Below are 26,850 nucleotides of genomic sequence, written 5' to 3'. Positions count from 1 at the left end.
ACAGCAGCCAGAAATGCCAATTCCCACATCAGCGTTTACGGCCCAGATGCCAGTTGCTATCCCAGACCCAACAGTCACCTCAGAGCAGCATCACACATGCACACGCAAGGAGAAGTGCTCAGCTGGAAAAAGCAAATGATTTTACAGGCAAAGACAAATATAGAAACGTTGCCAATGCGTATGCATTACATGCTGAGCTGCGCGGAGGCCGAGTGGCAGTGCGTTCCAGGAAAGCTGTTCTGCACAGCACACCCGGGGCGTGCAGGCAGGCGCCAGGCCAAGGCACTCCGAGAGTCCTCAGTTCGTGATCCAACAGCACGAGTGGAGGAGAACTCGGATGTTATAAACCTGAGTGGCCATTGCCTAGAATTGGCGTGCCGCAGTGTCAGGAGCTTTTCTTCCTATCACAGCACCCTTGGGTTAAGCAGGGGGTTTCATCTCTGCCATCCCCTTCTTTTTGTGAGACTTGAAAGCCAAAGGCTGTCCCACAGAGACTGAAGCATCCTGCTGTGTTCAAATAGAGCATCTCCCATTCATAAGAACAGTTATAGAAGATTTTTCACTCAGATATTTACAAGCAGCTTTAGAACCAGCCCGGGCAGACAGCTTCCCCACCAGCAAGTGCTGGGCTGGGGCCAGGTGGGGGATGCGCAGCAGCACCAAGCTCCAACCTGCATTTCCTAGCACGTCTGCATTCTTAGGAGAGTTTGCCTTATGCAATTATAGACAACTGGAACAGCAACCACACCGCAGATGTGGTGCATTTGTTGCGGCCAGACCAGACCAATACAGGCAATTTTCCAAAGCCCAAGTCTGAATTCCCACAATCGCATCCCTTCCTCACCCTGTGCCATCTACATCTGCTCAACCCTGAGAAGAGAGTGGCCAGTGGGGCATCCAGACACATCCCTCTGTGCCTTTGCACGCAGCCCAGGAGTGAAGAGGCAAAAAACGGGGCAGGTAAAAGCATCTAAGGCCTAGGAACCATCCAGAAAAACAGTGCAGCAGCCACCACACATGCTCAGTAGCTACTTCCGTAACCGAAAAAGAGGATTTCATTAGGAGCAATGTGCCTGGCATGTCTCAGGCAGTCATTCCGCAAGCGCTGAGCCACTCACAGCAGAGGGGAGGGCAAACAGAGGCTGCGAGGCCAGCCCCTGCCTGCAGCTCTGCCAGCCGCAAGCAGGAGGGTCCCCTCCACCCCGCGCCCCACGGCCGCTCGTGCGTCACCGCAGCTGCGCAGCTCAGCAGTGGCCGTGGAGCTCCCAGTGGTGCTGCCCGAAATGCCGCACAGGGATGCGCCGGCACCCCACGGTATGCAGTGTAAGCATAGGGAAAATAGGGTATGTAACAGCAATCAAGGTTGATCAGCACAAAGGGATGTACTGCATACAGGCTCCCGTTTAAATTATTCACAGTATTCCCAGTACGTACTTGCTGCCTTATGTAATTTCCCATGCCTTCTGCGTGCACTAAATGTTAATTTTAATAGGGAAATGGATGATACTTTCTCTTGGAAGCCTTACCGAGAATAACACCTACACATCAGGAGTTTATATAAAACCACCCCAAAGTTTAACTTCATATAATGCTTTCTGGAAAGTCTGGTCTAATCTTCTGCATAGAATTAAACTGAGGAACAAGAAAACAAGACATGTAGCAGTTACATAAAACACTGCCTTCCTTCACAGCACAGCACATGCCCTGATATCACAGCAGCTCTCAGGAGCACAATTTGTAATGCAAGACCAGCAATGGCTTCTTCTGTATAAGAAAGCAGTTCTGAACTTCAGCAGCCCCCAGCAGGCACATCCAGAAGGAAGGAACCAGGGCTTCCCCTAATACATCATACAGATATAAATCTGTATATACACATAGACAGGGATAGCGTATTCTGGGCTCCCACATAACAACCAAACCAGAAGGGCCATCCTCATAACATTAATTACAGTAACAGTAATTTTGAGGCATGCCTCTGAAGCAGGTGATGCCAAATCTTCAACCTCTTTGTGCGTTAATACCTGAGTCAGCCATGTGACCACAACTCCCTCCAATGGATGTCTCCAGCAATTAGCACAACCCCCTATCAGCTAACCAAATGCAGCTGTAAATCAGGAGCAAGGATTTATCATCTGAATGCTTAAAGGTCCTATATCCACCTCCCACTGACAGGTACACTGTCTCCACATGAGCTGGCAGGATGGTCCAGGGGTGGGTAGCAGGAGCACAGGGTTTCAGCTTTAGTTCCCTGCTCTGCCATAGATCCTCTGCACAGATTAACAGCCTACACTGCAGTCTTGGATGTGCAGAGGCACCTGTGTTTTGCTAACACATCAGCTCCATCTTCCATTAATTGCACAAACAGAGCACTGACACCCACAACCCCAGCACAAATACACTGAATTACACTGATGCAGCTGGAGGGAGGCAGCGGGGCTGAAAACCCCAGTTCTGCCAGGCAAGGAGAACATGCTCAGCAGTCAGCCAAAGGAGATGATCCTTTCAGAGAACCCAGAAAAATGTCAGGCAGATCCCAGAGTGGGAATGTAACAGTTTGGAAAACAGCTACCAGTGATCTTAGAATGTGAGCAGCATCAGGTTCCTTCATGTTCCTTTTTGTGCCCAGACCCCATCACAGACCTACGTGGCACAATGAAAGAAGTTTAAACCCAGCATTTGCATTACTAATACTGCCCATGAAGAGGAACAAGCAGCAGTGGGACCAAGGGATGGGTGGGCAGGCGAGGTGCAGCTGCTCCTCTGCTCTTCAGCCTCATCTGCTGGCGCTTACCAGCTGCTGCCTACTGAATCCATTGAGGTGGGGCCCGAGCCCTCAGCTCTACTAGAGATTATAAAAGGACCTCCACAGTCATTATTTTTTTCTAAATCTAGTCAGGAATTAAGTTTAGATTTTCAAAGATTAAGTCAGATTATGATTTGCTAAATTTCCAAAAAAAGGAGGCTTTTCTTAAACTGGAAGCTGCCTCTTTTTCCTCTCTTCACTGCAAGCAGCAGGCAGAGCCCTCTTCTCCATCTTTCAGTCAGAGGGGAGGAGAGGGCTACACCAAAAGGAAACATTCTTCAAGAGACCCCAGCATTTTGTGTTTTTACGGACTGACCTCACTGGAAATCCCCAAGCACTTAACGTTCCTTACCCAAAGTGAGCTGCACACAAAATGGATGAAAATGGATGTAAAGTCAGGGCACAGGTTTTGGCAGTCAAATTTACCTTTTTCCACCCACTCATACTTCCTTGCCTTTCCACTCCATCTTGCAAATGCCATTGTTCCCCACTGTCCACGTGAACTCAGGACTTCCTTCCAGTAACTTTCTCTACTTCTTTCTTTTGCCATTCTTCCTTTTCCTTGCTTTCCACATCTACCTTAAAAGTTTCCACTTCACCTTGTCCTCTGATCCAGTCCTCCCTCCCTCAGCAGCCTATGCCCTCAACCAGAGAGAAACAACAAAGCAAAGCAGCAGGTGACAGTGACAAGCTCAACCTCCTCCAGCATTTTCCCTGCTAACTGCATAACACGCTTTAGCAAATTCATAGCATAGCTAGACAAGCAAATGATTCATGTACAGAACCAATATAAAATACAATTACAGAAAGACAAAGGAGAAAGGAGGAGAGGTGGGCAAGGATAAGTTGATGATCCCAAATGCTGCAGGGCATAAAATAGACTTTAGAAGAATTTCTGCAGAGGAGAAGGCTGAGATGAGAGCCTGCAAAGCAGAGAAAGGGAAGAGAAAGCAGATAGGGAACACAGCAGAGCACAACCCATGAAACAAGCAGCTCTCACAGCACAGCTAAGAGTACTGGAAAAGAGAGTAAGCTAAGTTTTGAAGCCATTTTTGCAGTGTGTAGAGAATGCAGTGCAGTGCTGGAGGCTGAGCTGGCTGTGCTGCATAACCTGCTTGACCAACTGGCCAAGATCATTACACAAAGCTTAGAGGCTACAGTGATAGACTTGAGCATCTCTGGGTCACTGCTCTAAGTATTCCATGAAAACAAAACCCAAGAATTTCACCAAAGGATGGGAAGCACCACAGTGACATCCAGTGCTTGACCTTAGTAGATGTATTACATACACAAACATACAGAGCTAGGGCAAGCTGCAGTAGACAAACTCTTTCCCATTCTTTATCAGTTCTAACTCCATCACAGAAAACAAGAAGTGCTATATAACACAATTATGTCCCCAGTGTAGAGATCGATTTATTTTCAGCCATTTCAATTAATACTAAGAGACAGACAACAATCAAAGGTAGGCCAGGGTGTGCATGAAGTACTTGTGCACCAGCCCTAGCTAACTGTTCATCTGCAACACAGCTTTCAAGAGAACAAGACTTAACTCTGTGAGCAAAGGCAGAAGTGACATGTCAGATACCAACCAAGGTTGGCTTTGGACCACCCCTGGAAACATCAGTTGATGATGGCTCCTTCTGCAAACTGATGCAGCATCTCAGCAGATTGTGCTCTTTTCTCTGTTGAAGAATTAAAGCACTTGCATCATGTTGGGAGGGCGAGACAGAGTCAAAGCCATGTATGTCACCGTCGTCTTGTAAGGGATCCAGAATGCACGCGTCCAACTGCAAGGCTCTACCCCAGCAGTGGCTGTGCCACCACAGGGGGTGATGTGCTGATATCATCAGGTTTCAGAGCTTTTGTAATACCATGCAAATGTCAGTGCTCAGATGGCACTGGGGGAGAGCCTGTCGGGGAAGTTGATCCCATTGGGCTCGTCTGGATTCCAGTGAGAAAGAGAAAACTATTTTTAAGATTATTTGAAGTTAAAGCATTAAGAAGGACTGAAATCTCAAGCCTCTGGCAATCATATGGCAAGTGCTTTCACTTCTACATACATCTGCTCCATATCCCAGCCTTTACTCTACAAGCATCTTTAGACTCACCAGTTTAGGAAAAGAAAAAAAGAAAAAAACTTTAAACCAACAGAAATCAGGCAAGGTAATATCAGTTACCCTGGTCACAGTAATAGACTTCAGGGACTGAGAAGGCTCAGTTTAGAAGATGACCTGTCACATTCAGACATTCCCTTTAACCTTACCTAAGCTCTCTTTTGTGTAAGAAACTGACCTAGAAAAATGCATACACATTTACTGCTACAGTTTACATCTCAGTCTCATTTCTGAGCTCAGCTGCAAGCGCATAACAGGACCAAAGCACAGAAAAACCCAGGACAAGCTCCCTCCTTTCACTGCTTCCTCAGTCAGTCTTACAGGAACTCCAATCTGAATGCTCTCATTTCTAAATTAAATTGCAGATATCTTCACATCAACACATCCCTGGACAAAGTGGTGAGTGGAAAAAAAAGTCATCACCCACTAACAACAACTACACTAATTCCAGGGTCAGCATCTTCAGTGTAACCCCTGAGAAGCACAGAAGTAGAGAAAAGAAATCTCTTGCCCATGAAAATCAAAGGGTGCACTTCAGCTTTGACGCAACACAGGAAGATCCTTTGAAACCCAACACACCACAAGATTCACAAGATATGTATTAGGAAAGCAGAGCCCAGTCTCATGACTTTCTGCTCAGTGTGGCAGTTGGGAGCAGAAGCCATGGCCCTACTTCATGCAAGAAGGATGGGGACAGAAAGGAGTCACACTTCCAGATCCTTGTAGCCCTCCTCATCTCCATTCTGCAACACTGCCTGCTTTAGCTGCCTCAGATAGTTCCTTGTCAAGATATTGAGGAAAGAAAAAAAACCATCTGATTAAGAGGCTGACCCATGGATCTCATGTTCTTCACACAAATTAACCTAGAGCTTTAAAGAGATTGCATATAAAACATTTTCTCCCCCTCACTCTGCCTCCCGGATAGAAGAGAAGGAACAGCCTACTAAATCTGGCACTCATGTAATGAAGAAAACAACACAGAACAGCCAAATGAAGTCAGAATTCCAGCTGGGCATCAGTAGATGTACAAATAGAATATAAGACACTCATTTTTATCTGCCATAATATTAGCATTAAATGTTAAAAAAAAGTTTACAGCTTTTTAAAATTTATTTTTAATTTTTCCAAGTCAGATAAATGAATGGCAGTGGGCTTTCAGTTCCTCCTCCTGCCCTGCTCAGCAGGATCGTTTGCAGCGAGAGCATGCAGGCTGCAGCCCTGTGGTGCTGCACAAAGCCCTCCAGGAGCGACCAGCCCTGCCTGGCTGCCCACTGCTCCTGACAACGCATGACTGCAGCGAGCCAAAGGGATGCTTGCTGGGCAGGATCACACGGACAAACCCGCCTGCAGAGGACATGGGGTTAGCACAACAGGCACAGAAAGGAACCTGACGTTGCCTTGGCTTCTTTAACAAGCACAAATTGCACTCCTGACTCACAGTGCCAACACTGAGGTGTAACAGGAAAATGACAAGGTTCCCTCTGCTACTCTAACTTGGTGTTTCAGGGCTTTTGAGTGCTTAAAGACTACAACCTGAAAATAATTACAGTAGAGAGGTGCAATTTAATTGTTGGAACGACATGACCTTGGGTTAAATCCAAGGAATCCCGTAGCATGGCAGATCTGAGAGAGAGAAGGTGAAATCCCATCTGAACAGATTTGTGTACAAAAACAATGCTCTGGATGCAGTGAGAGCTAACTGGCACTGCAGAATAACAACTGGACTTCTCACCCACTTATTGGAACAGACATCAGGGACTTCGCAGCCTGAAACTGGCTCCTGGATACGGCACTCCTGCAGTTCTCTAACAACTCCTTCCCACATTACATAATAGGAAGAGTTATTTATTTTTTGATAAGATGCCTTTTCATAACAATAGAAACTATTGGAGACTGAGATAACTTGATGAATTTTTCCTATTATCTAAGAGCTTAGTCACTCAGGGAATTAGTCATGTTCAAAATAACAGCCAGGCTCAAAGAGATTCAGAGCAACCGTTCTGGAGCAGAAGCAGCTAATGTCATAAATACATTAAGATGTTAGCTTGAAGCATTTCAGAGATTTTTCAAGAAGTCTTTAAAAAAGAAAAAAAGGAAAACTCTCTGGTTGTATGTGAGAAAATCAGGTTCTCAGCAGTTCAAAACCCACCACAGCTTACAAAGCCTGCTGTGCTCAAACACTGCAGCCCACAGGAGGGACAGATGGACACGGTGCCCGCATGGCGTGTGTGGCTTTGCAGCCAGCGCATCCTGCTTGGTGCTCTATGAAATACTGCTTCGTACTTCCACGGCACTTCCAAGCCATGGCCTCACAGCGTTTTCCAGACATCCCCGAGGAATCACCGTGGTACCTCAGGAGGCAGAGAAGTTGGTGTCACACCCGCTATCCAGCAGGATGCAAGGGGGACACAGAGCCAGGATGGGACCAGGCCTCCTCCTCGCCTTGGGACTGACACAAAGGCCAACACACACAGGGCGTTCTACAAATAGTTTCATTTAGAGAAGCATCGTGTGCTCTTATGGTAGTGCCAGTGGAGGGCTACAACTGGAAGATTAAAGAAGCCCCAAAATGGAAGTAAAATGAAAAACAGAAACCATGTAGGTGAGAAAAGATCACCCAGAAAGATGCACTTGCTAGTACTGACTTAAGCCTTCGGAAACTAAATGACACTGCAGCACATTCAAACTTCTAGAGTGTGTGCAAAGCTCTTTCAACCCAAATATCAACCTTCAATGACAACAGATCCCAGGAGGAATAAAAAACAAACTTGCAAAAAAACATTTTGTGAAAGAAGGTACTCCTTGCTTAGGGTGCAAAGCACCAACCTCTGCACAACGCACAACCTGCCTGGCAGCCTTGCAGTTACCCTGGGTGCACCTCTGCAAGGTGCACGGCAGCTGCAGGCCATGCGCTCACCATTCCTTCCCATCTCCGTGGGAGCTCAGGGTTCCTCTGCAGCCCTGTTCTTCCCGAGTGCCTGCAGACCATAAGACCCCTTTTCCATCTTATTCCTCCCTGCCTTCCATAGCTGCAGCTGTTTATCCTAGGCTTAGACTGCTTTCTCCTCCTTTTTTCCCGACCACACTGAGCTTTCCAGGATTAAGCAGAAAGACTCTTTGCTCTACATAAAATATCCCTTGATCTGCAGACTGACAAGCAGAGAATCGGTGAGGAGAAACATAAGGAACTTTCCTGGCTGCTGGACTGCCCCATTCACATACATCTTCTCAGTTTCCAGTGTTTGTCACTTTTACACACGGAATTCCTTCCCAACATATTTAAAGTTGTGGGGAGTTACAATAGCTTACATTTTGTTTATGACAGTGATGTAAAACATCAACAACAGATGGATTTTAAATGTCTGAATGACAACGCACTGTAAAAATACAGCTGTAAAAGAAATACAAGACCCTCTAATTATTGAAGCTGATAGCTGCACTCACCTTGGCTTTCCCAGGCACAACATTTAGGTACAGACTGAAGCCCTATGTGAAGAAATAAGGATGAAGAAGCAAGTTCACATTTCCTTTTGAAAATAGATACAAAAGCTTGAGGAAAAAACTGCCCTTCTCACATAAAAATCCATTCCAGAAAAGACTTACGGCGCGACTTAAACCAACTCATTTGATTACCACACCAAATCAATACCCTCTGTGAAGAAGGCCCAACCAGAAAGAGAATCGTCGTACCAACAACACTGATCAGATATGTAGATTTATTCTCCTCACTACCAATGACAATTAGTTTCATCTTTCAGGGTTAAAAACAGATACTAGCAGAGTTTAGCAACTTAGTACCAATGAAGCATGTAAAATACCCTCATGGGATGCTAGCATAATTGGCAAAAGATTAATTGTTTAAAAAATGGAAAGCAGCACATGCAAAGGAGAAGAAAACAGCTCCAACAGAGCAACATTATGGAATAATAGCTAGGTTTCAGGCTAATTTAGAAATAAAGAACCACCTGCCATGAGAACAAAAGGTACTATCACTTATAAAATATAGTGACACGCTTCTTAGAGATGACTAACCCTGAAAGGAGCGGGACTGATTCTTTAACCCCATCCAGCAACGAGAATGATAGAAAACAGCACTTCAATAAATCAGTCTAAAATCTATCTTTAGACCAATGAGCCTGAGCAGAACAAACTCCAGGGGTGCCATCCAAAAGACATTTCCATTGGTGCTCTTTAATAGATATACATAAAATAATAAAGGGAAAAAAAAGACAGCCCAGAAAACAACGGGAGGCTCAGTGCTCATGGAAGTTGGCCCAGTGTTGCTCTTGAAGGAAGGGCAAAGTCCTCCTCCAGATGGCAGGCAGCCTAGTGTGCAAACGGACCAGCCAGCCGTCGCCTAGGAGTGACTGCCATAAACCACATTCCATTTCTATGGCCCATTTTAGCCACTAGACTGAGATGATAATAACCATGCTGACTCGGTAAACCCAGCTACTTCTAGTGTGGAGAAACTCTTTTGTTTAGCAGGGTGCACCAGTACGATCCAACAAAAAATTACTCTACAGATCTGAGTAACTTACCACTGGGAAAATCGAGTAAAATCGCAATTTGATGAACTATAACTATCTGCACTGGCATCCAGCCAGGACATCTGGACCAACAATCCTTGCCTTGCAAAAAGAGAGCAGAATTTGTACATAACACAACAGCCGCAGGAGCACTCCCAGCAGCCCGGATGGGCTCTCTGCCCATCACAGCCTTCAGACCACAGCAACCCGTGTACAGGCTCCTCACCACAAGCCATTGCAGTGATGCCTGCCAGATTAATCTTATCAGGCTTGATTCTCTTTTTCTGTTTTGTGATCATTTTTTACCTTATTCTCAGATGAAAGTATGCAGAGATTCACAAAGAATCTTCAAATACTGCTGAGATGGTTAAACTCATGCTGAAAACACAGACACCACAATCATTCCTTTTATTTCTCTGATATTAGACTGAACAATATTGGGAAATACCTGGGTAGAATCTGCTTCAAAATAATCACCAGCATTATACTTCTCTCAAAAAAAAAAAAAAAAAATTTTTTTTTTTTTAATTGTAGGCTATTCAGCAACCACTATAATTTCTGTCTATGTGAAGGCAAAGATCAGTCTCATCAGAACAAAATAACAAAGCCTTCCTCGTTGCCAACAGCAAGAAAGGGAGCTGGAAAGATAAGAGGGCAAGGAAGTGTCAAGCCTTGCGCTGCGTCAATTAGAAACAGTTTGCCCTGCACCACGTCCCCTGTTCCACGGGAGCTCAGCAGTCATCCAGAAGGAAAAGGATGAAAGATCCCCATCCCGCTTTCTTTCCATCACCACTTTTATTTCAGCATGGTAATCTCTAGAAATGTAAATCAGCGAGCGGGTGAAAGGCGATTTGTGTTGCTTAGACACCACAGAAGAGGGGAAAAGTGCTACGCTAGCATGCATGTGGGGAGGTGCAGAGAGAGAGTGGCAGCATGGAACAAAAAGCCTGAATGCTTGGAGGGAGCAGCAAAACCCCCAAACTATTGCTAGGTGGTAGACGAGCCTTAAATAGGACCCTTACAAATTTGCTGTCTGCTGCAGGCTGCTGTCAACACACCCACATCACACTCCCAGACTAGCATCACTCTTTGGGAAGCTCCTGTTTGTGCAAGTACCTCGGTGGGGACGGGGGGCAGGCTGAGCCGCATAGGGGCACGGAGCCGGCAGCCGGGCAGCAGTCTGTGGGCTGCCTCCACCACTGTCCCTGCTGCCAGAACATGTGCCGGGTGCTCCTGGCATTGCTGAAGTGCAGGAGGGGCTGAGCCGGGTGACGCCAGTCGCCCGCACGCCTGATGCCATGGCACAGCATGCAGAGCACTGCATGCCCAGGGAACAGTGAAACAACAAAAAACCAGCAAACCCAGCCCGGTGCAGAGAGGGGAAAACAGTGGGAAATGCCATTGTAAAAACGGGTTGCATGAGCAGGGAGAGCTGGCGGGGAGAAGGAAGATCGCAATAACAACTGCATCTCTGCGCGGGGAAGTTTCTCAATGAGAAACGGAGACCCTTGCCAAGACGAAGGAATCTCCCCGCATTCCCGCCTGGCAGAGCCAGCCCCTCAGAGCTGCACTCGAGGCACAGTGAGGACATCTGCAAATCGGCAACAAATAGATATATATTTTTAATAATCAAATCCTCCGCTGCTTAAACTGCTTTCCTAGAGGCACTGCTCTCCGGAGGAGCGCTGTGCAGCCCGACGAAGCGGAGGCAGGGATGCTCCCGCTCGGCACACAGCCCGCCCCGCCGCAGCTCCCCATCCCCAGCAGGGCAGCCCTGATAGATCCCGGCGGCCGCCGGCAGCCCCCCGCCCTTCTCTCCCCAGCCAACACAGCGGCACCTGCAGAGCCCTCTGTGCCCCCCCAGCCACCGCTCGCATCGCCTAACCCACCCCCGGCCCCTGCCAAGCGCCTCTCCCCCCACCACGCCCCGACGCGGGCACCCCCTCCTCCCTTCCCTTCCTCCTTCTGCTCGGCACTTTGATAACGCGGGGTCCATAAAATGGCTACAGGGTGATCAATGGTTTCAAGGACAGGGAGTAAAGGAGGAGTCGGAAGATAGGACGGAGGCTAATTTCCCCTTCAAAGTACTGCAATAAGAGGAAAAGAGAAAGACATAGCTACCTGAACTCACCATTCCTGATCCATCTCTTAGCCACTGCATCTTGCTTCTGATGATGTCCTTATTATCAGGGAGGGGAAAAAAATCCCTACTGCCTGGCGAGAGCTGACAGAGAAAAAAGAAGCCCCCCGCCCCCACCCTGAAGCTCTCAGTCAGGCATCCTCAGCCTGGCAATCCCGTGCCTGTCAGAAGCACGCTGCGAGCAGCCTCCTCGCTACCTGGGCTCCCCGTTCTTTACTTCAGCCACAGACCGAGGGATTTGAGGGGAGGGGGCCGTCCTTCTCCTGCCTCTCAGTGCTTTGGGAGCTCCGCGGGAGGGGAAGGAGGGGAGAGCAGGGAAGGGCACCTATGGGACTTCGGGAGGGTTCCCGCAGCCCTGCCTGCCCCCGGGGCTCCCGACTTGCAGAACTGGGGTTGGGGTTTGGTGGCACCCACGGGGCAGCAACTCTCAGCCTGCTCTCCATGTGCAGGTGAGTCCCCTTCCCACCAAAGCACCTTGCAGCCTGGAGGAGTGCTGCACCTGCCCACAGCTGTCCTCTCCCAGCACCTGTGCTCAGATCCCCTTTAGTTTTAGTCCTCTTTGCTTTTTCCCGACCCTCCGGTCAGAGCCCCCTGCCCCATTAGCAGGATGCTCATTAAGCACTCATCCCCAGTGTAGCTCTGTTATTGGTGAGATCAGCTTGGCACTGGCTAGAAGAGGTGGCAGTAGCACTTTGGACCAAATCCTCCCAACGCTGCAGCCAGGACACACACATTGACATTGTTCTCCCCATTTTGCTGGGTATGCATGGAGATGGAAACGAGATCGACACTGTCACCACAGCCCTGTGCCCATCACCCCAAAAGGGGCCACCCATCACAGGGACTAACATGCATCTGAGTGCCACAAAAACGACCACAGCAATATTCCCAAAATCTCTCCAGCAGCTGGTGAAGTCTGCCCCAGAGGCAGGAGAGGGCAGATATAAACATGGAGATAGTTTGGAGATAGCTGGCTTCCTGCACTGGGTCCCAGAGCCAGGACACACACATACTGGGCACACTGGGTACTAATTGATCCACACATAACACATACTGCAAAAGCTATCAGAAGCTGCAGTTTCCTTTGTTGCATTTGGAGAGGATTTAGGACTGTTTGAAGGCTTTTCTTACACATCCTGCTGCATCAAGGGCAGAAGGGCATTTGAATCTCCTGTTCCTGACCTCTAGAGGAGTCCTGCAGCTGAAGGTTGAGTCTGGGAGCACCACCAGGCAGCTCCTCGTGACTACCGCTTTCTGCTGGTTCTGCACCACACAGCGGGAGGTACGAGAGACCTGAGCGTAGGTGTCTTCATTTGTTTATTTAAATAAGACAATACAAGCATCAGGTAGAGCAAAGGGATGCTGCCCAGCATCTCTGCATCACTTGGGACCCACGCAGCCTGTTCCAGTTACATCAAGCCATATTCCATCACCTTTTATACAGACACTGACAGCCGTCATTATTCCCAGAGACGGCCGACAAAAGAAAGAGTCGGGAGACAAACATTCAAATAAGCCCAAACTCCAGAACTGTGCCTAAGCTTCCTATGTTAAGTGACAGAAAATCCACGTAAGTTGTTTACACAAAGGTGGTCTCTGTTTCGAAAAACCCCATCTCTGAAACCCTCCTAAGTGGAATGTGCTGTCAGCCTTGATCCCTTCCCACTGCAGAGCCACCAGTTCCCAGCTGCCCAGCACAGCAATGCCCACATAGCTGCACAGCCTGGTTTTCACAAAACTCAGGAGGCATCTGTGTCAGTCAGGTCCACTGCAGCTTCACCAGCTAATACAAAAGCTGTAGGGGGTTGGGAGGAGCTGGGATGGAAGAACTGACAGACACCCTGTGTGCATAGGCATTGCTTCTTTCCAAAATAAAAGCAATGACTGGGTTAAGTGTTTCTCCTGCAAGGAAGAACCAGATGAGATGCAGTACTGTCAACTACACACACACACATAACACAAGAAAGACCTCCTAAACACGAGACCGCTTACAAACACACCGAATTGTAGCAGTAACTGCACATACTTCAGTCAAAGATACACCCATCTTAACCCTGACAGTGCAAATGGAGGGAGGTGTTGTCTGGCACATCTCATGTTGCTCTAATTGGTGGTGGATCTGGAGGAGGACAATTTTTGTTAAGGCTTGTTATGCACAAGCAGAAATTACACCGATTTCTCTTCTCCCACTGTCGGCTGTTGATTAGGCTCATCAATAAGGCTAATATTCTGCTGTTCCACTTCCTAGCCCTCATTTATGCTAAGCGGATTTGAGAAGTAAATCAAAGGTTGCCAGGTTAAGTCTCAGTCCCTACAAAGGTGACAAGGGGAACAAGACCCAGAGCTCAACCAAACCCCGAGTCAGCACTAGCCTGCTTTCAAATCCAGCCCTGCCCAGATCAGCAGGGCTGCAATCCTCTCTGCCACACAAACATCTCACAAGAACACAGCTGCATTTTTTCCACCAAGAAAGCACACCTGTTGCCTTGTGCTCTACAAAACACACTCTGCAACCAAACAGCAGCAGGAGTTTGCCAGCACGTTTGCCAGAGCAGAGTGTGCAATAGAAAGAGCCACTTGCAAGTCCTCTGCTGCAGCAAGCTCTCAGGGAAAGGTATCTGCCTTTGAGGAAAGGGCATCACGTCTTGGTTCCTCCAGGACCGTGAGCAGGGATGAGGCAACCAAGCACCACATGAATGCACTGTGGGCAGCCCTACAAGCACATACTGGAGATTCAGGATTTCAAATGGGGCTCTGGAGTTGTAAGCTACTATGGGGCAGTGCTACAGACACTTCACTGGTAGTAGAATCCAGATTGCTTAAGGGGAAACAGCGGCAACCTTCAGCATGTAGAGTTTGAGCACTGAAAGGCAGCGCAATCCATAGATTCCTTCCCTAGAACTTAGCTTACAAAAACTTGATTTCTGCTATGAATGGCAATGCCTAGAAAGGCACAGAAGGCACAAGCAACATTAGCAGACCCAGTTAGCTACCCCTCACCACCACTCCGTGAGAGGCACAGCCACACATCAGACCTCTTCCAAGGGTAAGACCAGCTGGAGATGTGCCAGTAATACCCGTGTGCACCTGAGACCACCTGCAGCCCGTGCTGCTGCCGTGTCTTTGGGCTGACACAGGGCCTGTGTTTGCAGCAGCTGGCTACAGGCAAGGGCAGGGCACAGGTACCTCTTCCCTCTGACAGCCCAGGCCAGCACGGGTCTGCTGCTGACTGCCATAGGACTGATCTTCACAGTGTGTAGGTCTCAGGTGAGTAAGGATGTGAAGGCAGGGACAACTTTTACCTGGAAACTGCTCTGTAGTAGCAGTCGTAGCTGATATACATACTGTATTAGAAGTACTGTATTTGATTAATGCCACTTTTCAATTTATTTCTCTTAATTAATTGCTGCTGGACAGATGGATCCAAAAGCAAAGCATACAAGTACAAGCAGCAAGATGCTCAATGATCACATCACAGTGCTGAAAAAGCAAAAAGAAATTTCTATCCTTGTACCTGAACTAGCATGGCCAGAGCCATAGAGCTGACACACACAAACATGAACACTATTGCACTGCACTCTGCTCTCCACTCCCCCACTCTCCCACCTGGTTATTCACTGCTGTGCTGCATCACCACAGGGCAGCTTGTGGGTAGAGACTCCTGGTTTGAGACAGATCCAAAAGACCTCCATTGGAGATCCTGACCTGCCCAACCATTTCCTTGCAGCCTGCAAGAGTGCTGAAGGGAGGACGGCAGCGTTAAAGGATTTCATCTGCCTCTAATCTTGTTTCTTCACTATGCACTATGCACCATGCATCACCTGAAATCTCCAGTACATTGTTCAAGGTTGAGTCTTTAATCACACCACAAGAATATTGCTATAAACTGCTCTCTGGATGTGGAAACTTCTAACTTTATATAAGATGCTTCTTCCCTGTTTCTGCCACTCCTGCCCTCACAAGGGCATTTTCCTGCTGGCCTTTCCCTCCCCAGCTGCAATGCTCACTGCCAGGGATGGAGTGCATCCCCACAAATGCCTCCCATGGAGATTCCAGCCCTGAATCACCTCCATCAAGTGAGCCCCAACAGAACTCTTGGGAGAACCCTTCCACAAAGCACTTATTTCATTGCTGCAGCTGGCAGATGTTCTTCATTGCATATTAGAGAGCACAAATATGTTCTTGTAGCCATTGTCTCTATTGAACTGCAAAGAAAAGGCACCAAATCCTACAGCCTAATTAATGAGTAGGGAGGGGGAATTTGTTTAACCTCTACTAGAAATTAGCCAGCATTGCTTTATAAACCAATCAGCCACGCTACACTATGAAGTATCTTCCTTCAGGAAAAAAAACCAAACACATGGACCCTATGGAATACTTTCAGAATGGACCAGTGCCTCTCAGATTAGCACAGCAATAATGCAGTGCTTCAGGCTCTTGCTAAGTATTATCATTTATGGTACATTACAAGGTAGATTGTTTGTTCTTTAGTAAGAAACGACATATTCAGAAGCTCCTGAAATGTGTCCTCCTGAACCAACTCTGACACAAAGACACTTTTAACCATAAATTAAAGGATATGACCAAGCACAAAAAGCAATTTGCTCTGATATAGATCAGGATCTTTTAGTTTACCAAGAAAAAGGAAAAAGGTTATTATCTGCCCCTTGCAGCTGCAAATGAGGTGCATGAGATGCTCCCCTGGCTTGCCCAAGGCCACTCACAAAGTAGTGGTAGAGAGGGACAGGGGATCCCAAACTTGTGCTTCTGTGCTCTGAATCCACTCCTCCAGTTCAGACCAGCTACACACATGTACCCTCTATAAACAGGCACAATCTAGGGTTATTTCTAATTTAATTATGCATATTTGGTGTTACATTACATATGCTTGATGCACTTACATTTAGCAGTCACAGTGCAAATAGACATTGATGAAGTCCCAGACGGAGAGATGTATCACACATAGGTAGCTCCTATGGTAATGGAGGTAAACGACCAATATCTTGACACTCTCCTCCCAGTATTTGTTTCATTTCAGCAACAAAAAGATAGCTTCAATTTTTGCAAGGATGGCCAGGGTGTGCCAGGAGCCCCGGCATTGCCCCACAAGCAGCAGGTCTGATGCTGCCCCTTCCCTCAGCTCTCAGCCTGCACCCTGCTTACCCTGCCTTTTGCCGAGTCACTGACAAGAGGACTCATGCCTCAGCCCATTTGGTTTGCTAATGTCTTTCAGCTTTCTCCAACAGTGGCATTTTTAAAACTCCCACACCTGCTTTAATTAAGGCATGGCAGTCTGTTTCCAAGGAACGCACTCTGTTGCTAAGGCCTCTGCTTTGGAGGTGAAAATTAATAACCTGCACTCAAATTAAAATCAGAGAGTGATGAGGAAAGCACCCCAGTGCAGATCCCCAAGCCCGTTAAAAGTCTCTCCAGCATCCAAGTCTTCTTTATGTCCATCTGCTTCTAGCACTGCCCTAGTTCTGCTTATTCAGGGAAAATCCTATGGAGATTTAAAAAAGGAATAAAACTAAATTTGAAAAAGAAAGGGCTTTACAAGTAGCACAGTACACATATATAAATTCACTTAGCTTGTGTACTTAGAGAAAGATCTGCAGCCCAAAACAATTTTTTTTTTTTTTTAAAGCAAACAAGAGCTTAATGTTACCACTCACAAGAAGATCTCACTGCCTCAGCTCCCTTCAGCAAATGCGTTAAGGGCCAGGCAAAGCCATATACCCTGCTCTGTGTTCTTCCCTTGTGCCAGGGCGCAGGGACAGAGAGCATCCTGCATCCACAGCACAGCCATGCCTTCTAATCCTGGATGTCTTACAGCCCTCCTGGGTCTCCACACAAAAGCTAGATTCACACTGAGCTCCTATCCGTTCCCCCTTTCCCTCACCAAAACCCAGCAGGGACCCCACTGGAGCCTTCAGGCAACACATCCCAACCTGTACCTACAAGTACATACTGACCCCCAGAATAGAAATGCTTTCCTCCCATTGAGATATCTGCACTGGCAGAACACACGGTGGTGAGATGGCACAGTGAGACCCAACCGAGGAAGAGAGCTCTCATTGATGTCCAGGGAAGAACCACTGGAATATTAATTTTGCATCATGACTTTCTATAAACAAAGCCACCACAGAAGGCAAGCAGATTGGTCTTTCAAGTCCTCACATCTCCATCAGGCAGGTGAAGGCTTAATAAGCAGGTCATGTTTATAAAGTTACGGCCATAGTTCATCAAAATACACAGTGTAATACAGAGAATCCTTTTGTATTCACTCGCTGCTTGTTAGTTCAGTTATATAACGCAAGCTGTGACCTGTGGCCCTGGCTGCTGGCTTTGAGTAGCTCAGTTCACGACAATGGTTTCATGGCTTCAGTCAGCCTGAGCATCAATAGCTTGGTGAGAGACCCTTACCTAAGGGAGGTGCACAGAGAGAGCAACCCCTGCAGAAGAGAGGGCTCCTGGAGCAGCCGAACCTCAGCCCTACAAGTATGGGACATCCAGCAGCAGCCAGCCAGGACAACAAGGAGAATTTTGAGCTTTATTTAGATCTATGTACTCAGTCCTTAGATACATCTGTTTCCATGTACCTAGGTCAGGTCAATCTCAGAGTTTCCAGTGCCTTCCCACACACTTCTCTCTCCATTGTCTCGTGCCTGCCATCAGCTGCATCAGCTAGGGAGCAGCTGGGCAAAGAAAACACACAGCAAAAGGAGCAGCTGGGACCAGCCCCAATATCACCAATAGAACTTCTTGTGCTAGAGCATCATCTGCAGCTCCAATCAGCATAAGGAAGCCTTGCTCAGTTTATTAACTATTGACTTTCAGAGTCTGAAAAATAACGTGGACAGATGCTCTCCTTCAGTACTTCATGTTGCACCATGAAACTTCTCTTCTGAGAGAACATTTTCTTGAATCACTCACAAGAGTTAAATAAGAGGATGGCAGAGAGAGCAGCTTCCCCACCTGCCATCGGCAGAGGGATTTAAATTCACCTGAGGGATAGTGCTGCAGACTGAAGGCTGCAGCTCTTCAAACTCACTGAGCAAGCTGCTTTTATCTCAGGCTACTTTCCAAGGCTCCTCCTAGCCTCAGGCCTCTCATCAGCCTTTCAATGGTGCAGCCATCCACAGGTCTTCCACACCAAGCTCAACTCACAAAGGAGAATTTTAATCTTGTTCCACTTTTGAAAGTATTCAAATTTCACTTTCTGGCACTCCCTTTCTTAAAGCTTCCCTCTCTGTTCCCCTCCCTAAACCTCCTTGCTGGCATCCTTTGAAATTGTTAAAACTCATCTGCCTACAACAATTACTAACGCGCTGGTTTAATTCTAAATGAGATGAGATCCCTCTCGGGCTTGTTTTTATTATTGCAGAGGAAACAGGCCATAGGCTCAGAGAATCTCTGGCTTGCCAGGGAGAAAGCAGCAGGAAGGGGTATTGCTCTCCCGCTGTTCCCATGTCTTTCATTTCTGCATTGCCACGCTGTACATTATGCAGTATCAGTGCAGCGGGGTGTGCAGTAACGCAAGGAGACAGGCACATCCAGGAGGAGCCAAAGGTTTCCCCGTGGAAGTCATTTCACAGCAGGGATGCTCAACAGCAAATACAGGGTGTAAAACATGGACAAGGATCATCTAACATCTTCCAGAGCATTTACAATTCTAGGTCACATACCAACAGAAGTCTACAGAGGTCAAATCTCAGAAGCAGTTATAAGACTGTGGTCAAATAAATAAAGGGGTGAAAACCAGCTACAGTACTGCCTGGAAATCCTTTCTGTAGAAAAGCAATTCCTTTATTAAATGTACATCCCCATAAATACGTAACATTCTCTCCCTCTAGTGGCTGGAGGCTTGGAAATAAGGAGAATGGAAAATGACCTTACAATCCCAGGAAAAAAAATGGAGTTGTCCCACTGTGTCTGTCCCCTGAGCCCCAGGGAGCCAGGCATCACCCCAGCAGGCACAAAGCCTGAGGCAAGTCAAGACTCCATCCTCTGCAGCAGTCATCCCCCATCAGCACTATGCAGAACAGGATGCATGGAACTGGTACTGAAATTTCAGTTTGACTTCACCAGGAACCTACAGGTTATTGTGCTAAAGTCACTTACCTATGTACACTGCCTGCCTGTGTTTGTTCTTCTTCTCCTCAACATTCCACTTTGAGACTAGTACTTGTTAATACACTGCATCCAAGAACATGTAAGAGCTGTTCTGTGCTTATTCTCACCACATCAACCAGTTGGTCTGCCAGGTCTACTCACACCTAACAGTGTCACTGTGCTTGTAGGAAAGCACGAGGCAGAAACAAGTCACCCTGAGATGCTCTGACAGCACGAAGAGCAGTAGTGAGGCAAACCAAGTTGAGATGATTCAATGCAATACATAAAGCTCTACCATAAACTGCCTCTGAATGCTTTCATCTCAGTATTGCTCCATGGTTTCAAAGATCACCAAATACTGTGCTTCATCCCACACTTTTAGTCCCAAGATTTGGGTACAGATCTTTGCTACTTGTGAGTGCTGGGATTTATTTTCACATAAGCCTTTTACCCATCCTGTAAGGATAACTAGTGTGGTACAGCCTCAATTTTAAGTGAATGTAGCATTGAGGAGGAGAGAATTCTTGGAAGACAGCATTGCAATACTGGTTCAAGACAGCTCCTTTCCTCCAGCTACAATAAAATTCTATCATTTCATTTATTTCAGCTAAAAGAAGTCACACAATAACAGACATTGTTACATCGGCACCAAATATATAAGTGTGGGTATGAATGCTGGATGAATATTGTTGACAACAACAGCAAAAATGTTCTCATAAAAGGCTGGGAAAAAAAAAAACAGAAGAAAGAGGTGAGGGATGCTATCCAAAAGAGTTGGTGGTTTTGATTCAAAAGATAACACTTGCAAATATTCTTTGCAGTTTTTCCAGCACTGCATGCCAATCAGAAGCAGATCTGAGCCTTTTCAACATCCCTGGGAAAGCAGGGCGTTTGCAGTGGGAACGTCTTAAGCTCTGCACAGATTTGCACAGTCAGGAGAAAATATTCAGAAGGAAATCCTGTTCTGAACTGGCCTGAAAGGTTAACAGTGGTCCTCCCAGCCTCTCTAGCCTCAGTCTCTTCTCTCCCACTTTTGCTAAGATGTACTGCCACACTCCCAGCAGGGGCTTTTGCGAATGAGTCTCATTGCATGACCATAACCATCTATGTGTTGTTACCTTTAAAGAACTGGAGGCAAAGTGGATTACAAACACCCTAGCAGATGCAAGATGTAACAACCAATGAGGCAGGCAGATGTTAAAAACATTGTTATGCCAAAACCCCCTTCAACCACTCTGTGCTATTCCTGGACTTCTGCCTCAGTTACTCCTGATTCAGCAGCCAGGTCTACCCCTTGCTGGACCTGTCCATTGCCACTCGGTGCTCAGACTGGGCCTCAAATGCTCCACGGCATCACTGCTGAGCACACGGGATTACAATGAGGTAAAGATTTTAGGAGCAGATGTGATGTGAAATCAGAACACCATCTACTGCCTTCTGGAGCACTAAATATACCAACGTTTTACTATGTACTTTCCTACTTAGCTATCTTGAGAGCAGTCTGTATCAGTCCCTAAAGGCAGCAGTTTGCTATTTATATATAACGTGCTTTGCAATTTTTGTCGCTAAAGCTCCATAGATCTATTATACACAGGGCTTTTTATCCTTATAAACTTCAATATGAGAAAAATCTACGCTATAAACTAATCTTCACAGGTTCTTAGAAAGGAACGCTGTCAGGTGGGATGAGTGTCCTACCACCTCTGAGCGCGTCATGTTTGTGAACCAGGGATTTTAGCAGTGTTTAGAACGTGGCACAAAGAAATAAGTTAGACAGGCAGCCATTGAAAATGTTCATATATTCCATCTATAAGAATGGCAGATTTTTGTGTTTTACCCTAGATTTGCACAAAATAAAGATATGTATACAGGTCTCTCAAGAAGGAATTATACAAGATTACTTGCACAAGCCAAGTAAGATTACAAGATGATCTTTTCAAATTTCTCCCCACATCTAATGCTTCTGGAAACACATCCAGCAATACATTGACTTAAGCAGCAAAAGACAATCACTGAGACTCTTCAAAATCTCAGCTGTGAAAAATGAGATAGAATCAAAAGGTGCAGTGCTAAAATAAATACTGGACACACATCCCTTGCTTGCTTAAGCTCTCTGCCAGACAGAACCTATGATGGCATTTGAAATGCATGAAATGTGCAGGACAATTCAATCACAAGGGAATGGAGGCTATAAATGAAGCTAGAGAACACCTCGTAAGCATGCTGAGCCAAGCCTTTGTAATTTACCACTTGGATCTTGGTGGGGTTTTGTTGTTTATTTGTTTCCATTTTGTTGTTGGTTTTTTTTTTTTCCCTGTTTTGAAAGAGGTGGATTTGAAATATACAGGATTGTTCATAAAATACTTTTTCTTAATCAGGCCGTGTTGTGGAAACAAAAATAACCTTTAGGAGAATGCACACTTAGTGCAGAGGCATCCCAAAAATATTCCTGAGTGACATGATATGAAATGCACGTTCTTGAAAATAAATGTGTGCCTTATGTTTAACTCTGCTTCCTCTGCACAGCCATATGTTGGCTGCTGTGTTCTATTAATAAACTCAGAGTTCTGCCATTATCCCACTTAGCATCTGGATAAGCATGACCCATGCACAATTTTGGGTACATAAATACTTAATGCAGATACTGTCAGTGGATGGCAATGCTTGGATGCCTCCTGCATTTGATTAAACCTCCTGCAAAGCATGTATGTGGATCCCCTGTCATTCACAAACAGGATAAATAAGAAGGGCTTTCCTCTGCACCTCCAAATGACTTCCTAACAGTCGTATCTCAGCCTTTTCATTGCAAGAACACAAAAAAGAGCTTTGAAATGTAGCCACAGCTTGGGCAGAACATGCCAACTGCAGGCCAGCACGCAGCAAAACAAGTGAGGAAAGTTAACAGCGTGCCTGAGGGATGCTTAATGCTGGCAAACAGCCACAGATGATTCCCATGTTAGGGACTACATAACTGCTCAGCAGGTTTCTTTTTCCAAAGTACCACACCTGTGCTACACAGTAACACCTTCCCTGTTTTTGAGGGCAGCTGGGTAAGGCTGGTTACACTGGCGGTACATCACAAACACCAGCCAGAGGAGCAATGCTACACACGAAGTCAGAGCAGGCAAAAAGGTTCCGCAAGATTTTCCTATCTTCTTTGGGACTAACTGTATTTGAAAGCTGTCTGTGACAGAGATGGCTCAAATTCACCAGCTGGGAAGTGGAAGCGCACCAATAAGAAGCTGGTATGCAGGAATGCCCATCACACACCTGGCTTAAACTCAGTTCACGTGCATGCTGCAGTCCCAGGAAAGGCATTTTCCAAAAGCCTGTGTTGCTGGAGGTACTGTTAGCTAAGGGATACGAGACACGTTCGATATTTTCTTGGACTAAGAACATGGAATTACTCTGATTTTTATTTCTCTCAGTTCCCTTCAAAACAACACATTTGTTATCATAAGGACCAGCGAAGGCAGAACGATGACAAAATCTGTTAACCATTCCCTATGACCAAGTGACAGGACTTCGTGCTAGACAAAAAGCTATCTTCTGCAAGGATGTGTATATATATTCTTATATATATATGTATATATACACATACACAGATATATATTTAAATCCAAAGAAGAGAGAGTGAGTTAAGCCTTCCCAATGCAAAATAGAGAGTTCTTTAGCCATGTTCAGAGTACACCAGCAACTGTAACCATACCCAAATGTATTTGGCTTCATTTCTTTCAAACCATTTCCCGAGTTCTTCGAGCTGGTACAACTTCATGAGAAAACAAAAACTGCTTTTTAGCAAGGATTCCCCAAGCTGCTGCTCATTAGAGGATCTCCTTGTTAATTATTTTATGTTGATATCTTCAGTTCTGGATGGAAACCATAGAAGTGTTCTGCTGGGAATTCTGTCAACAGGAAAGCCACGTTTCCAGGGACTCAGCACTGATCATCCATCAGAAGTCTGATCTTTTTTCCAAAGTCCCCAGTAGAAATCCAGCTTTTTCCCCTCCAACTTTGAGGTTATAAACAATGGGAAATCTCTTTCAAAAACAAAGTAATTTCACAAGAACAGAAAAGGGAATAAGCGCTTCTTGCCCCACATGTATCACACTCAGAATAGCAAGCCTGGATGTGACACATTCAGGCACTGCAGTATATCTGCTCCATTTTTCTGTTTCCATTCATAGCTTGCATTCTTTCATTTTTCACTTGATACTCAGGCTCTATTTTCTGATGCTGCATAAGCCTCCCAGTACCATTTTGGCCCTGGTAGATATAAAAACTACATGAAAAGGAAAAATGGATTATTACAGTCTTCTCGTTTTTTTTTCTCCCAGAGTTTTTATGTTTTCTTCTTCTTCTCTAAGTTTCTGGTATTTCAGTGCTATTTTTAACATCTAATAACAGTTCTGGTCCCAGTCCTGGATGGGGCCAACTTCAGTAATACAACAAGTGCTCCCTGCTCCCATTGACTTCAAGCCTACATAAAACAGATCAAGTGAGCTCTAATGGCTCTTAAATGTTCACTCTTATTGTAGCACTCTTAATGCCATATCTTATAAGACCTCAAATCATTTCACACTCATTTGCAAAAATTATATACCATATTTGCTTTCCCTTTCACTGTAACAGAGCTCGTTGTTGGAGGCAGCCATTACTTGGCAGCCCACAGAAACACCATACAATAGATTAAGCCCCAAAGCAAAGAACACTCAGGTGCACAGTGTACCACAGCCATCATGGAGCTGATCAGAAAATTGTGGCTTCTGCACAAAATGCTCAGATACTAAAACAGGCTTTGTAGTGCAGGGGTTTGGGTTTGTTTTTTTTTGTTTGTTTGTTTTTACAAGTTTTCTGAAGAAACTTTTCAGTGTCAGCTAAAACCTCTGCTAAAAGCTCTGAGTCAACAAAGATTAGAGTTCAGAGTATTAAATCTTTGATTTCTTATTGGAGTCTACATCCTTAGAAAGAAAGAAAAAACTTCCAGACAGAAAATGAAACAAAAATTGGTTGCAAATTTAGTTTTCTAACCAAAAATCACAAATTCAATGGAAAATATTCAGGCAGCCCTTAGCCATTCAGCACAGACCTGGGAGTACATTGGCCCATCACTGCTGTGTCGCAATGACAGCACTGGTGCAGAACTAACAGGAAAACCCCGTGTTGGACTACTTGCTGCAAACACCTTAATTCAAGACCTTTTTTCCATCAGGAGAATGTCAGCACATCAGACTGAGAACAACAAAGTGCAGTAAACTTTACCAGCCCTGCAGCTTTCCTCACCAGGAGGCAGCTCCTTGTGTGAGCTTTGCCTGGATAGCATGCAGGTTTTGGCAATACGTTCAAAACTCTCCAGAACACAGCAACAAGGAGCTAGCTCTGAGGATCCAGGAGGGCTGTGGGTATCATCTGCCTGGGGAACACAAGCTATGATGGAAGCTTCTACAAGGACAGGACAAGCTGTGTGAGCATGCTGAAAGGAACAACAGAACTTGTTCATCCTTGAGGAAATGTAAGCATTTTGTCCACTTGTTTTACTTGTTCCCTCAAGGAGCTTAGTGTTGTCTCAAGCTTAGGAAGAACTACTGAACCCTGAAAAGTCAACATACACAAAGCTGCAAAGCCTTTGCTGATATGTTTGTACAATCCACTACATTGATTACACGCTGCATACAAAGCATTTCAGTACATTACAGTGCTTCTCACTGAAAGCTCTTCTATTGGGTCTATTAATTTTTTCCACTTTCAAAAGTCATTGGTGAAGTCAGAGTTGGGTACAGACATCAGGTTAATAACCCACAGGACTTCAAAACGGGTAACAAAAGCCTCACTGTACCACTCATTAAGTGTGACTTGGAGAGATCACCTTCCTAAAAAGGAAGGCATTGGTCTGCTCCTCACCCCCTGACATCACCATAGATCAGGTCAACTTCTGTCCCAAGGTAGGAGCTCACCCAGCTCCTCACTGACATGAGTACAGAGCTCCTGGCCATGAAGATGGAAACATCTGAGCCCCTGCAGCTCTTTTAGTAACATCTGCTCAAGATGTCCGTACCTGGGCACTCGGACAGGGGACACAAACACTCCCCATCAAGGAAGAGTTGCCAAAAAGGTGCAGTTCCCTGCTGGTAAAGGTTTTTCCCCTTACTTGCAAGCTGGGCAGAGCAGACAGCAATGAAGATCGAACCTGTTTCTCAGTGCGAGCCCCCTGAACCATCCATCCTGCCCCCAACATCCTTCACTGAACTTTCCCAGAAATAAACTGCTATTTTTTTACTCCTTCAGAAACACGTTTCTCTTTAACAGAACATGATCAACATACCTCATTCCCACTCTGCCCAAGCTCCAGCAGTCGTGCTGCACCAAGCTGGAAGCTGCTGTTTTGCTTTGCTTTACAGGACACATTAGAAATACCGGGCTCCAAGTCCTCACCCAAATCCCTTGCTCTCTCTACATAGCCTTTCTGCAAAACCTGAACATTTAGTGTCAAGCTTCATTCTTTACAGAAGCACTTTCAGAGTAAAAGTGCATCCCATCACATCACTTCCAGACTCAGAGCCAAGCTTTGGGAATCCCAAATCACCCCTGTGCCATCACTGGTTCTCCCACTCTCATCTGTGTTCTCAAGCTATTCCTTGAGAAAGAAGAGACACTGTTCCCTTTAGCAAGGCACATTCTACCAAGCCAACATATACTCCTTCAGCAAGACTCTTGCTCTTAATCCGAGATGTGCACTCATGTGCATCCCACCTGCATTGGAAACCTCATTTGGAACCGCACACCAGAACGTTTTTATGAACTGATACTGTGGGAGGAAAAGAAGAACAAACAAAGCTGCCCGAATGCCTCTGAGATGATGAAATAGCAGGACACATGCCCCCAAATGCCAAACTCTCCAGTTCAAATGGTAACTGAAAAACATTAAGCATTAATGAGAGGAGTCCCTTCACACCTGGTGTAACATAGGAATCGTCCCAGGATGGTATTTTTAAAATGCCTTTAAAATCACCTTCCACTTTTTATAGAAGTAGTTTCATTTAATAGCAGCCAAAATATCTTTCTATTCCAGAAAGCCAAATGTAGGCCAAGCTCAGCCTGAAATGCCATGTCAATATGATGAACACCTATGAAATTTGGAAGCAACAGCAG

The 26,850-nt window shown here is 45.9% G+C and overlaps 1 protein-coding gene across 3 annotated transcripts in view; it reads right to left on the bottom strand.

The window, feature by feature from the left end:
* The window catches only part of ARHGEF9 (Cdc42 guanine nucleotide exchange factor 9), a 185,349-nt gene that overhangs the window by 102,188 nt on the left and 56,311 nt on the right, over positions 1–26,850 (bottom strand). The gene's annotated exons all lie outside the window — the stretch shown is intronic.

Source organism: Lagopus leucura, unplaced genomic scaffold, assembly GCF_019238085.1.
Source record: "Lagopus leucura isolate 7727_CA_CO unplaced genomic scaffold, USGS_WTPT01 Super-Scaffold_100016, whole genome shotgun sequence".
NCBI classification, from domain to species: domain Eukaryota; kingdom Metazoa; phylum Chordata; class Aves; order Galliformes; family Phasianidae; genus Lagopus; species Lagopus leucura.
The sequence above is the reverse complement of the archived record's forward strand: the minus strand, read 5'-3'. Positions and strand labels throughout refer to the sequence as shown.